Here is a 13,948-nt window from a genome sequence, read left to right as displayed (position 1 = left end):
TCGTTGATGTAGGTTCCGTAATTGGTTAAGATAGTATTTCTAATCTGGGATTAGTATATAATTATTGTGGCAAAACCATCGCCTTATGACGCGAAAATATTTCATTAAATCGATGTTGTAATTATATGTGTTAGAGACACTATTTGCTTACCAAATGTTTTTTCAAGGTATACATTTAAAAGAATCAGTATTTTCATATAAAATAAATTCTTTGCTACATAATTCGTCGATGTGGGTTCCGTTATTGGTTAAGATAGTATTTCTAATCTGGGATTAGTATATAATTATTGTGGCAAAACCATCGCCTTATGACGCGAAAATATTTCATTAAATCGATGTTGTAATTATATGTGTTAGAGACACTATTTGCTTACCAAATGTTTTTTCAAGGTATACATTTAAAAGAATCAGTATTTTCATATAAAACAAATTCTTTGCTACATAATTCGTCGATGTGGGTTCCGTTATTGGTTAAGGTACTATTTCTAATCTGGGATTAGTGTATAATTTTTGTTGCAAAACCATCGCCTTGTGACGCGAAACATGAATTCGATGTTGTAGTAATAAGTGATAGAAACACTATGTGCTTACTAAATGATTTTTCAAGGTATATATTTATAAGACTCAGTATTTTTAATATAATAAAAGCTATTTGCTACATAATACGTCGATGTAGGTTCCGTTATCGGTTAAAGTAGTATTTCTAATCTGGGATTAGTATATAATTATTGTGGCAAAACCATCGCCTTTAAATTTTAATCGATGTTGTAGTGATCATTATGTGCTTACTAAATGTTTTTGAATAAAACTTTGAAAGTATCGATTTATAGGTATAATATTTTCCTCTTATATAAATTCATTTAATAATATAAAAACTAATATAAAACCTTTTAAACCTTTTCTGGACTTCCACAAATAATTCAAGACCAAAATTAGCCAAATCGGTCAACCCGTTCTCGAGTTTTAGCGAGACTAACGAACAGCAATTCATTTATATATATATATATATATACTAATACTACTAGTCATATAGAATCTATATATATATAGAATAAAACATACTACATAATAAAAAAAACCCGATTTTTTTAAACAAGTAAAATCGCTACTAAATGTTACTAAATATTTCTACTTTCGTTTTGACAGCTACATTTTCTAGGCTGTCCAGCTATATTCAATATGGGTGCAAAGATAATGCCATAGAAGTAATTTATTTTCTCGAAATTGATTCCATTAGAATACTTTTTCATGTCATTTCTAATACACCAGACACTGCCACCGCTTCGGAAGGAAATGGCGCTCTGAGAGAGAAGAAGCCGCCCAAGAAACTCAGCCTTCTTTTTTTTGCTCTGTTTTTATCAAATATACAATGTTGTACTGTCATTGCTATCTATTGATATAAAAATAATCATAATCTAGTTAGTCCCAGGCTATCGGATCACTTAGATTTTCAGCTGTGGAGTAGTAGGATTTACAACATAGCCATTTTTTAAATAAAAAAATTAAATTTACTTATACATAATGACTGAGCAGTGGCTAGGACTTTATTATAGTGTATACATTAACCCTTAAAGCTATAGCGTATCGAAAGGAGTCAGAAAACTATTAAGTCATACCCCTCGCAAGCGGAAGTACTGGCGTAGGACGTGACGAACCCACCGCCCACAGCTGTTATATCTTGGTCAAGAAGGTATGACAGTCAGTCAGTACCCTCTCTTTCTTTGTGGCACTTTCTTAACAAACAATTTTCACAAAATTCAAAAACTAATGTTGTCTTAAACAACGATAGAACAACAATCTGCCTTAAATTTAATGAGTGTAACTGTCACTCTCCTACTTAACAGATTATTTCCCCGTATTTTGAATTTTATGGAAATTGTTTTCAGGGTACTAAAATGTATGATATGCCACGAGATCACATTTTCTAAATTCAAATACTGTTCTACTCTTTGTTAGCTCAAACAATGACTGCTATTTAGTTTCATATCTGATCTCATGTCGCTAGTGTAGGAAAAGTTGGTTATCAATTTCATTTGCAAAACCATCGCCTTGTGACGCGAATAAATTGCAAAATATCAATGTTGTTGCCTCTATGTGCTTGAAAAATGTTTTTGAATAAAACTTTGAAGTCATCTATTAATAAGAAAACGTATTTTACTATTTAAAATTTTTATTTACTGAAATAATAAGTTGTGTTTTGGGTTCTGAATAGGATTAGATAGTATTATTTTAGTCTGGGATTACTATATAATTATTTTGGCAAAACCATCGCCTTGTGACGCGAATAAATTGCTTCAAATCGATGTTGTAGTGAATAAGTGATAGAAACACTGCTTACTAAATGTTTTTTCAAGGTAAAAATTTATAAGAATCAGTATTTTCATATATTAGAAATTCTTTGCTACATAATTCATCGATGTGGGTTCCGTTATTGGTTAAGGTACTATTTCTAATCTGGGATTAGTGTATAATTTTTGTTGCAAAACCATCGCCTTGTGACGCGAAAAATTGCATTAAATTGATGTTGTAGTAAAATGTCATAGAGACGCTATTTGCTTACTACATGTTTTTAATAAAACTTTGAAAGTATCGATTTATAGGTATTTAGGATTAAAATTTTCCTATAATATAAATTCATTTAAATTTATTACATGATTCATTATGATTTTGGTTCCGGCTATGGTTTATGCACTTCTTCTAATCTGGGACTAGGATTAAATTACTAACACAAACTCAGCGTCCTGTGTCGCGAATAAATTGCATTAAATCGATATTGTAATGATAGAGATGTGATAGAGACACTATGTTCTTACCTAATGTCTTTGGATAAAACTTTGAAAGTACCGATTTATAAGAATCGTTATTTTCATATAATTTAATTTTTTTTATATTTTTTACGACATAATTAGGTTCTGGAATAGGAGATGGACTATTTCTAATCCGGGATTAGTGTATAGTTATTGTTGCAAAACCATCGCCGTGTGACGCGAATAATTTGCATTAAATCAATGTTTTGTAATTATATGTGATAGAAACTGTGTGCTTACTAAATTTCTTTTCTAGGTCTTTAAGAATTTTTAGAATCAGAATTTTCTTATAATAGAAATTCTTTGCTACATAATTTGTCGATATAGGTTCCGTAATTGGTTAAGATAGTATTTCTAATCTGGGATTAGTATATAATTATTGTGGCAAAACCATCGCCTTATGACGCGAAAATATTTCATTAAATCGATGTTGTAGTTATATGTCATAGAGACACTATTTGCTTAGTAAATGTTTTTAAATAAAACCTTGAAAGTATCGATTTATAGGTATAATATCTTCCTCTTCCTTTTCGTGACGCGAAAAAATTGCTTGAATTCGATGTTGTAGTTATAAGTGATAGAAACACAATGTGCTTACTAAATGTTTTTTCAAGGTATATATTTATTAGACTCAGTAGTTTTAATATAATAAAAGCTATTTGCTACATAATTCGTCGATGTAGGTTCCGTAGTTGGTTAAGATAGTATTTCTAATCTGGGATTAGTATATAATTATTGTGGCAAAACCATCGCCTTATGACGCGAAAATATTTCATTAAATCGATGTTGTAGTTATATGTGATAGAGACACTATTTGCTTACTAAATGTTTTTTCAAGGTATAGATTTAAAAGAACCTCTATTTTCATATAATAGAAATTCTTTGCGACGTAATTCGTCGATTTAGGTTCCGTAATTGGTTAAGGTAGTATTTGTAACCTGGGATTAGTGTATAATTATTGTTGCAAAATCATCGCCTTGTGACGCGAAAAATTGCAATTAATCGATGTTGTAGTAATATGTCATAGAGACACTATTTGCTTAGTAAATGTTTTTAATAAAAATTTGAAAGTATCGATTTATAGGTAAAAAATTTTCCTCTAATATAAATTCATTTATTATTACATAGATATTGATAATTAATTGATTATATGTGATAGAAACACTATGTGCATACTAAATGTTTTTTCAAGGTAAAGATTTATTAGAATCAGTATTTTCATATAAAGGAAATTATGAGCGACATAATTCGTTGATTTAGGTTCCGTAATTGGTTTAGATACTGTTTCTAATCTGGGGTTATTGTATAATTTTTGTGGCAAAACCATCGCCTTGTGACACGAAAAAATTGCATACATCGATGTTGTAGTAATATTTCATAGAGACACTATTTGCTTACTACATGTTTTTAATAAAAATTTGAAAGTATCGATTTATAGGTAAAAAATTTTCCTCTAATATAAATTCATTTATTATTACATAGATATTGATAATTAATTGATTATATGTGATAGAAACACTATGTGCATACTAAATGTTTTTTCAAGGTAAAGATTTATTAGAACCAGTATTTTCATATAAAGGAAATTATTAGCGACATAATTCGTTGATTTAGGTTCCGTAATTGGTTTAGATACTGTTTCTAATCTGGGGTTATTGTATAATTTTTGTGGCAAAACCATCGCCTTGTGACACGAAAAAATTGCATACATCGATCTTGTAGTAATATGTCATAGAGACACTATTTGCTTAGTAAATGTTTTTAAATAGAACCTTGAAAGTATCGATTTATAGGTATAATATCTTCCTCTTCCTTTTCGTGACGCGAAAAAATTGCTTGAATTCGATGTTGTAGTTATAAGTGATAGAAACACAATGTGCTTACTGAATGTTTTTTCAAGGTATATATTTATAAGACTCAGTATTTTTAATATAATAAAAGCTATTTGCTACATGATTCGTCGATGTAGGTTCCGAAATTGGTTAAGGTAGTTTCCAATCTGGGATTAGTATATAATTATTGTGGCAAAACCATCGCCTTATGACGCGAAAATATTTCATTCAATCGATGTTGTAATTATAAGTGATAGAGTCACTATTTGCTTACTTAATGTTTTTTCAAGGTATACCTATATTTAAATGAATCAGTATTTTCATATAATAGAAATCCTTTGCGACATAATTCGTCGATTTAGGTTCCGTAATTGGTTAAGGTAGTATTTGTAATCTGGGATTAGAGTATAATTATTATTGCAAAACCATCGCCTCGTGACGCGAACAAATTGCTTCAAATCGATGTTGTAGTTATATGTCATAGAGACACTATTTGCTTACTAAATATTTTTGAATAAAACTTTGAAAGTATCGATTTATTGGTATACCAATAAATCGATACTTTCATAATTATTATTTCATATTAAATAATAATAAATGAATTTATATTATAATATTTTCTTCTAATAGAAATTCATTTATTATTACATAATTCATTATGATTTCGGTTCCGGCGTTGGTTAAGGCACTTCTTCTAATCTGGGACTAGAATTAAATTATTAACGCAAAACCATCGCCTTTTGACGCGAATAAATTGCATTAAATCAATGCTGTAATGATATTGATAATTAATTGATGATATGTCATAGAAACACACGTGCTTATTAAATGTTTAAAAAAAATATTATAGATTAAAAAGAACACGTATTTTCATAAAAGAGAAATTCATTTAAATTTATTATTACATAATTCGTCGATTTAGGTTCCGTAATTGGTTAAGGTACTATTTCTAATCTGGGATGAGTATAAAATTATTTTGGCAAAACCTTGTGACGCGAAAATATTTCATTAAATCGATGTTGTTGTATAAAACTTTGAAAGTATCGATTTATAGGTGTAATATTTTGTTATAATAGAAAATCATTTAAATTTTATTATTAAATGATTTGATGTATACTTATTAAATGTTTTCGAATAAGACTTTGATAGTTTGGATTTATAAGATAAATATTTTCATATTAGTTTCCTAAATAACATTGGTTTTCTCAATTTAAATGTAACTTTTAAATCAATAGATATCTGTTTTTTAGAATGTGTTGTGATATTATTTGATATGATGTAGGTTTCACCTTCTGTTAAGATAGGTAAATCATTCACAATCGGTTTATTATTTCTATTGTTGCAAAACCAACGCCCTGTGTCCCAATCAAATTGCATTAAATCGTTTAGATATCTGCCTTTGTTTATATTTTTGAGTTAAACCTTTGAGTTTGAATAAGAATACGTATTTTTCTATATATATAAATTTTGTGTTAGATTTGGCCCTATGATATCTGATATGCTCTATTTATTTTAAATGTTTAGTACAATTATTAAATTGCTATAAACTAAGATAAGGATTATGTAGTATCAATGATTCCCATTTTATTTCTATTCTCTTCCGGTTAGTTCAAACAATTCCGCATCTAGTGTCAGTATTATGTAAGTTACGGGAGCGATGAGAGTCGCTTCTATAATTTCAGAGCGGGTGCACACGCAGGGCAATCAAATGTATCTTTTAAATAATTAACACGGTTTAACACCATCACTTTCGGTGTCCTTGTAAACGTAAAGAACTGTTGTATAAATGTGTAGTGTATATTTCTCATTGAATCTAAAATAAGGTAGGTATATAAACAAATGATTGCAGTATTATCGTGGTTTCTGTGATTAAAAACTATATAATATCTACGTTTTCGTATATTATTATTATTATTAGATTAATATACGATATTATAGCTTCACTTATATCATAACTCAATGTATATCGACTAGACAAATATATTTAGCACAAGAATTATATAATATATATCATTAGTACCTGGACGATATTTCAGAAGGTACAAAACTTGAACAAAAAAAAAACTAATAGCACTTCTCTAGATTCGAGGGGTCTTCTGCTTTCCGGATCACCCAATGATCCCATCTGAGCTATTTAAGTCTTGTATAAAGTGGCGAAATTTACCTTTGTATTCTAATGCTATTGTAGCAGTTTCTCATTAAAACACGGATAAAACTACATTTTTTCAAACTAAAACCTAAACTACCTGTATACTAAATTTCATTAAAATCGTTGGAGCCGCTCCGAGATTCAGATTATATATTTATATACAAGCATTGCTCGTTTAAAGATAATATATTATTAATAGCATTGTGTGTTCCAATATAATATCTAATATGAGTATTTTCTTCAAACACTTACATATACTCGAGTAATATATCTAAGTGATAATAGTTAATCGATGTCTGTTCGTCCTGTGAGAAGGCCTTTTCTTACTCCTTCCAATTTATTCTAGTCCATATTTTTCTACCTCATCGTTTTATTCTTAACATGCGTCCTATCTACTTACATTTCTACTGTGGTGTTTTTTAATTTGTTTAACATTATCACATTTATTTACTACTTGTTCGTTCCTTATTCTATCTCCTTATTTTTTTTATAAATACTCCCATATATCTATTAACTATTTTCCAATGTAAGTACTTCTGTTCAAGTCAAGTCAAGTCTCTTTTTTGATATAATATTGGCTTGCTTTTCTTTTAATATTTCGTTAGAATTCCAATTGTTTCTCTTCCTAGCGTTTCTGAGCCGTTTTTCTATAATCTTATATCCTTTGGAGTTATTTCGTATTCTAGTTTAGACTTAGGCATTGTATGATTTCATTTTCTCAGCTGTTTAGCAGTTCTATTATTTATCTGGTCTTCAGGCGTTTGCTGAATCTCTCTTGATGTTGGTGCGAAAATTACCAAAAAAATTTGTACCTTAACCTTAATTGATAACATTGTCATGCGTATATAATATAAAGTTAATTAATAATCATGTTACTTATTGAATAATTGTAAGTTGCACAGAATACTCTAAACTCAACCGGATAAACCGGATGTGTCCGGTCTTTTAGACTGTAGTCCAGAGTTTGGGTCTCTTTTCATGTCCGTATTTTATTTTTAATTAGATGAAATTTAGTAATAAAACTACTTACTAACTAATGTACTATAAGTTTTTAGTCTTTAAGAGAAACGAAATCTAAACGAGACCTGAAAAACGTCTCGACTTTTATGGAAATTTCACGACTTTTCAAATTACTAAATGGTAACCCTAGGTCTTATATTGCACTGTAATGGGTAAGGCATATTACTTAATAATTTACGATAAAAATCTACATTAAATATTGTATTTTAGTAAACATAGTCACATAAACCTGATTTACTATTGGTAAATCGTCAAAAAATTATTAATTTACTAAATTATTTTCTTAAAATGTCTTTTTAATATTATTTCTTGTAGGTAACCTTAGCGACCATTATTATATTGACGTCTTAGATTATGGATTGGTCTCCGCTCCAACTAGAGACTCAGGCGTAGTCGCAAAGTGCGACAGCTAATACTACGCCCAAGTGGGCGTACTCGAACCAGTCTCCAATAATTTGTGACGTTGACGTGCCACATGTTCTGTTAAACTTTTTTTAATAATTGAAACTTAATTGCGTAGTAAATCTTTTTATTAATAATACTACAAGAAATAAGAAAGACACGGGGTGTTATCCCATATCATCAATAAATTTTTTGTATTTTATTAATTTCAAATTAGTTACGTTAAGTTATTAATTACATTTATTTTCATTTATTAAGTTACAAAATTTGAGAGATGCCACGTACACAAGCATCTTTACAAATAGCCAAAACATTACAATATAAAGTTGCCGTAATAAAATTGCTATTGTTCTTAGGTAGTAGGTACGGTATCTAGTTGGAGCGCAGCGGAGACCAATCCTTAAACTAATGACGTATTATTTTTTGTGATAAACGTTATTTTTTTTTAATGTTATTATAATTATATTGTATTTATAACAATTATGGCATTATTTATTATAGTAACACGATGTAGATTAACCTATTTGAATTCGTCATGATTCTGATTTACCCTACAGTGTTGTTGGTCGTGCCAATTCACGTAGAAATAATATGTCTTCATGTGATTATTAAGAAAATACATAAATATCCGGTCGAATATGCACACAGTATCATGAGAATTGGTCAAGCCGTTTCGGAAGAGTTTGACTACAAACACCGCGACACGAGAATTTTATATATTAGATAATAAGTCGTTAGAATACTTTAAGCTTAAATATTGTTGTTAAACCACATTATTTAATCAATGTTGGGTATCCTATTCCTAATTTCTTTATACCCAATTTGAGTGAAATCACCCCTAAACACTTACGTCGTACGTCAAAACTTTTATATATAACCTTTTTTTGATTTATTAAGAAATAAATTCGAATAAATGTGCTAAGAATTCGTTAGCTTATCAAACAGGTGATGAATATGTTATGTCATTGCAGACAAAATATCTTTATACACATATATATATATATATATATTTCTTGTGTGCGTGTGTATTTCACTGAAACTTTCTGTGTCTCTTCCAGTGGATTCGAGGATGGTTTAGAAGCACATTTGCCTCCTAAACGGCTGGACCGATTTTGATGATTTTTTTGTGTTCCAGTGAATTTGAGATTGGTGTGCCTTTAGTGGATTCGAGAATGGTTTAGATTCTCAATTCCGTGCACATAATATAATTCTCCTGCTTATGTGTATATTAGTGAACTCCTCCTAATGTCTGGACCGATTTTTCAAATTTATATTATTTCACTAGTAAAAATATATATTGCTTTATCAATTTTAAGACAGTAAGGTTTAATATTAAGAATTTTATTAATAGGATTTAAGGAATAAGCCCATAATATTCATTTATTATTCCATGCTATATTTAAGCTATTATGTTAATAATCATTAATATAAAACAATTTATTTACTTCCATTCCAATAATAAAGACGACATTGTACCTTCAAATAAGTAAAACTTTAGTATGGATGGATTAATGTATGGTAACATAAGAATTACTAATTTACTAGCTGGCTCGACAGACGTTGTTCTGTACATAATAAATAAAATACTGTTTTTTTATGAATTGTTTTTTTGTTCAAGAATATTTTCGTAAAATATGCTCCCTGTTGTTATAATGAAATTGTTTCACGGCAGAACTGTCACACCGTGCGTCAATAAATTCTCTCATAGAAAATATGTCCAAACAAAACAAATATTGAAAATAAAAATAATGATAGGTCCCAAATCGAAATAAAAACTATCCTATCTCTCAAGTTGGACTAAACTTCACTCCATGAAGTAATCCCCATGAAAATCCGTTCATTAGTCTAGGAGTTCATCGCGGACAAACAACGTGTCACGTAATTTATATATATATTAAGATGTAAACGTGAAAAAACTTCAATGATGCATATCTGTCTTGTAATTTATGTTTTTTTCTCCCTTGTCTTATGTAAATCATTCCGATAGATTTTAATTCATGTGACATAATGCTAAATGTAATCTACTAATTACTAATCTATTAACCTAGGCCATATGATAATAATAATTTTGTAGTTGTATTATGTACTTACCTGTTTCATTGTTAAGAAACATATATGGAAATTACCAAGTTATATATATTTTCTGATATCTTTATTTGACTTACTCGTGTAAGTCAAATAAAGATATCAGAAAAACAATGAAAATGTAAATCTTGATTTAAAAGAGTGGCAATGAGTTTCTTGCTACTTCTTCTCATTAGCTCAACCCTTTACGAAGTAGCGGTAAATTCAATAAGAAACAATATTTTTATTTTATTTTTTGACATTCGTAAGTGTCATTTCCGTGACCTACGTGAATAAAGTGTTTTTGAATTTAAATTTGATATGAATTACTTGCCAACCACTTACCATAAGTTTATTGTATAATCTATGTGTCTAAAATTTAGTTACGGAATCCATTGTCATTAGTATCAGTAGCCCGATAAAATAAAGTGTCTAAATATGAAAATGTAATTTGTTTACTTTCCCGATTTATTTTAATATCAATATTTAATTTAAGCCGCCCATGTATGTACTCTTCAAAGCCAAACCAAAGTCACCGACATAGCGCAAGTGATTGCGAAACTGAAGTGGCAGTGGACACGGCACATAATTCGACGGACAGATGGCTGTTGGGGCAGTAAAGTCCTCGAATGGCGAACACGTACCGGAAGACGCAGTGTTGGTAGGATGTTGCACAAGATGGACCGACGATATGGGTAAGATCGCCGGAATACGTTGCATGAGGGCAGCGCAGGACCGATCGTTGTGGAAATCTTTGGGGGAGGCCTTTATCCAGCAGTGGACGTCTTCCGGCTGATGATGATGTAATCTTCCCCACAAGGCAAATAACAAGTGCATACTCGATGGCAATCGTGGGTGTACTTGATTTATAACTTGAAGAGTGAATTTTACTTCCTCATAAAAATTATATGATAAATAAGGATATTATATAGGGGTCACCTGATGTGATCACCGCGACCCCAAATCCTCTTAAAACATCAGATGAATTACAAGAGCAGTAGGAGAGGAATTACATTGCTAACCTTAAAAACCATCAAATAGACGTGCAAAAGAATTTGAAACCGAATACACACTAGTGAGTGGTGGGAGAAAATAGAACCGAAGGCATTGAGGTGAGAGTCCACGGTTTTGAATAATTTAAAATTTACAAATATATGATTTTGAATTAAGATTTCTATGGTTCCGTTGTCTGAAGGTCTGTCATTGTGATGCAGATAAAATAGTGTCATAGAAAGTGGATAGCTTTGGAGAAAAACTTCGTAAACTTATTATAATATTTGCTCGAAGGACTATTCTTGGTTATCAAACATGGTGTTGTTAAGAGGCTTCACTACCTTCTCAAGAATGGTATCTTGATACACTTGTGCCGATATTTTGATACCTTTTTCACAAAAGTATCGCTCAGCCACTCCTTCATAGCTAATAAATACCCCACCAAACCGTCTCTGAAGTCGGATAGTGCCCACGTTGCAGTCAGTCGACTTATTGGGAAGCTTCCTTAGAGCTTTGAGCATAAATACGGTCATTTGGTTTGTTAAAATGTTGTTCAATTGTAAAAATGTTTTATCCGTAAACAATATTTTTCTGCGACCCGTAGGTCTCATAGGCTGGTCTTATAGGCTGCAAGTCCTCAGTCATCTTTTAAAATACGCGACATGGTTCTAGGTGCTATCTTCATCTCCCAAGATAAGATCTTTGCTTTCGGACAGGATTTCTGAAAATACTTACCTTACTGCTTTTACAACCTTTTTTGTACGAACACTAAGTGGACGGCCAGATCTCTTTCTGTCACAAACAGAGGAGGTCTCATTGTATGTATTAATTATTAGCCCGGTACACAAACATTTTACTAACACCAAGTGTATGGAGTTTTTTTATGGAATAGGAGGATAAACGAGCGTACGGGTCACCTGTTGTTAAGTGATCACCGCCGCCCACATTCTCTTGCAACACCAGAGGAATCACAGGTGCGTTGGCGGCCTTTAAGGAAGGTGTACGCGCTTTTTTTGAAGAGCTCCTTGAAAACCGCACTATGGAAGGCCGCCACACATCCAGATGGTGGGGATGATATCCTAACTTGTGGCGTGTCGTGCGAAGGTGCAATTCGGCAGCAAGAATGCGGTAGAAGACACACAATGAAGCGACATCTCTACGCAAAAAAAGCCAAGTGATCCAGCCGTTCACAGAGCACTGGGTCCCCGACAATTTGAGCTGCTCTACGTTGCACGCGGTCAAATGGATCAAGCTGATATTGGGGTGCGCTAGACCAGAGATAGCAGCAATTCTCCATGTGTGCGCGCGACCTGCGCTTTGTACAGCGCTAGAATGTGGGCCGGCTTGAAGTATTTCCGTGCTCTATTTACAAAGCCCAGTTTCTTCGAAGCCAATTTGGCTCTGCTCTCCAGATGGCCGCGGAATTGGCAATTGCTCGAGATATTGAGACTCAGAATTCTGATACTAGGCGAGGCAGTAAGTGAAGTGTTGTCGCAAAGCGGTGATACGACAAATGTGGTTTTTTTAGTAGTAAACGCGCAAACTTGAGTCTTCTGGGGGTTAAATTGGACAATTTAACCCATTCCGCGACCATCTCAAGAGAGGACTCGATAGAAGACACAAATTTCTCCCGGCACTGGTCGACGATTTCCCGAGAGAGACCTGCATGGCCCGTGTAGACGGCATCACCAGTGCTGTCGTCTGCATTGCAATATATGTTGGAGGTGTCCAACATATCATTGATATGCAGAAGAAATAGCGTGGGAGATAGCACACAGCCTTGGGGCACTCCAGCATTCACGGGCTTCGGGTTCGAGCAATATCCGTCGACAACGACCTGCAGCGCCCAGTGAGAAAGCTGGAGGTCCACTTGCACAAGCTCAAAACACCTTGTGCCATACAAGATCAAAGGCCTTCGCTATTTCCAGGCTAACTACCAGGCCTTCCCCCTTGCTTTCAATAGCCACCGCCCATCTATCTGTAAGGTATACGAGAAGATCACCTGCCGACCGACCGGAATAAATGCCTTAGCACCGGCGTCAACTCAGGGGCACACGTTCTAAGCACGAATGGAGAAATGCCATCCGGCCTGTTCGACTTTCTGACGTCAAACAAAAACAGATTCCAAATTCAAATGTAATATTTTGTTTATTTATAATTGTAACAGTATTTATGGCCAGATAATTATGATTTTGAATTATAGTTTCTATCGTTCCGCTGCCTAAAAGTCTATCAACAGGATGTAATCGCACATTTAGGGGCATTCAGTAGCATTGTGGTGCGATAAAATAGTGAAATAGAAAGATGGATAGCTTTAGACAACAACTGCGTACACTTATTATAGATAGTTTAATCCCCGACGGTGCGTCCCACTTCTTGACACTTCCTGGGATCGCTGGATTTAGAATATACTAGCGCATATACGACCTGACAGCCCAATAATATTTGCAAAACGAGTGAAAACTAGGGTGAGGAAATTGGCGGGGAACTTCCGGAGCTATTTAATTGAGCAAAGAAGATTGCATTAAAGGATAGTTATTGAAAAACTAATGATACACATTTCCCTCATCTAGGCCACAATGATAATGCTATTGGGATTAATTGTTAATACGTAAGCGGCAAATAGTTGATATTAATTTAATTGGTAATCCTAAATATGTAGAATCAAGGATCTTGAGGGA

At 32.4% G+C, this 13,948-nt stretch overlaps 1 long non-coding RNA gene across 1 annotated transcript; it reads left to right on the top strand.

Annotated features, from left to right (window-relative positions):
- Positions 1 to 13: 13 nt before the first annotated feature.
- On the top strand, positions 14 to 10,719 carry LOC126978319 (uncharacterized). Its single transcript, XR_007732603.1, has 2 exons — positions 14 to 235; positions 5,562 to 10,719. It is a non-coding gene; the product is annotated as an uncharacterized LOC126978319 (long non-coding RNA).
- The last annotated feature ends 3,229 nt before the right edge of the window (positions 10,720 to 13,948 follow it).

Source organism: Leptidea sinapis, chromosome Z (assembly GCF_905404315.1).
Source record: "Leptidea sinapis chromosome Z, ilLepSina1.1, whole genome shotgun sequence".
NCBI lineage: Eukaryota > Metazoa > Arthropoda > Insecta > Lepidoptera > Pieridae > Leptidea > Leptidea sinapis.
The sequence above is the reverse complement of the archived record's forward strand: the minus strand, read 5'-3'. Positions and strand labels throughout refer to the sequence as shown.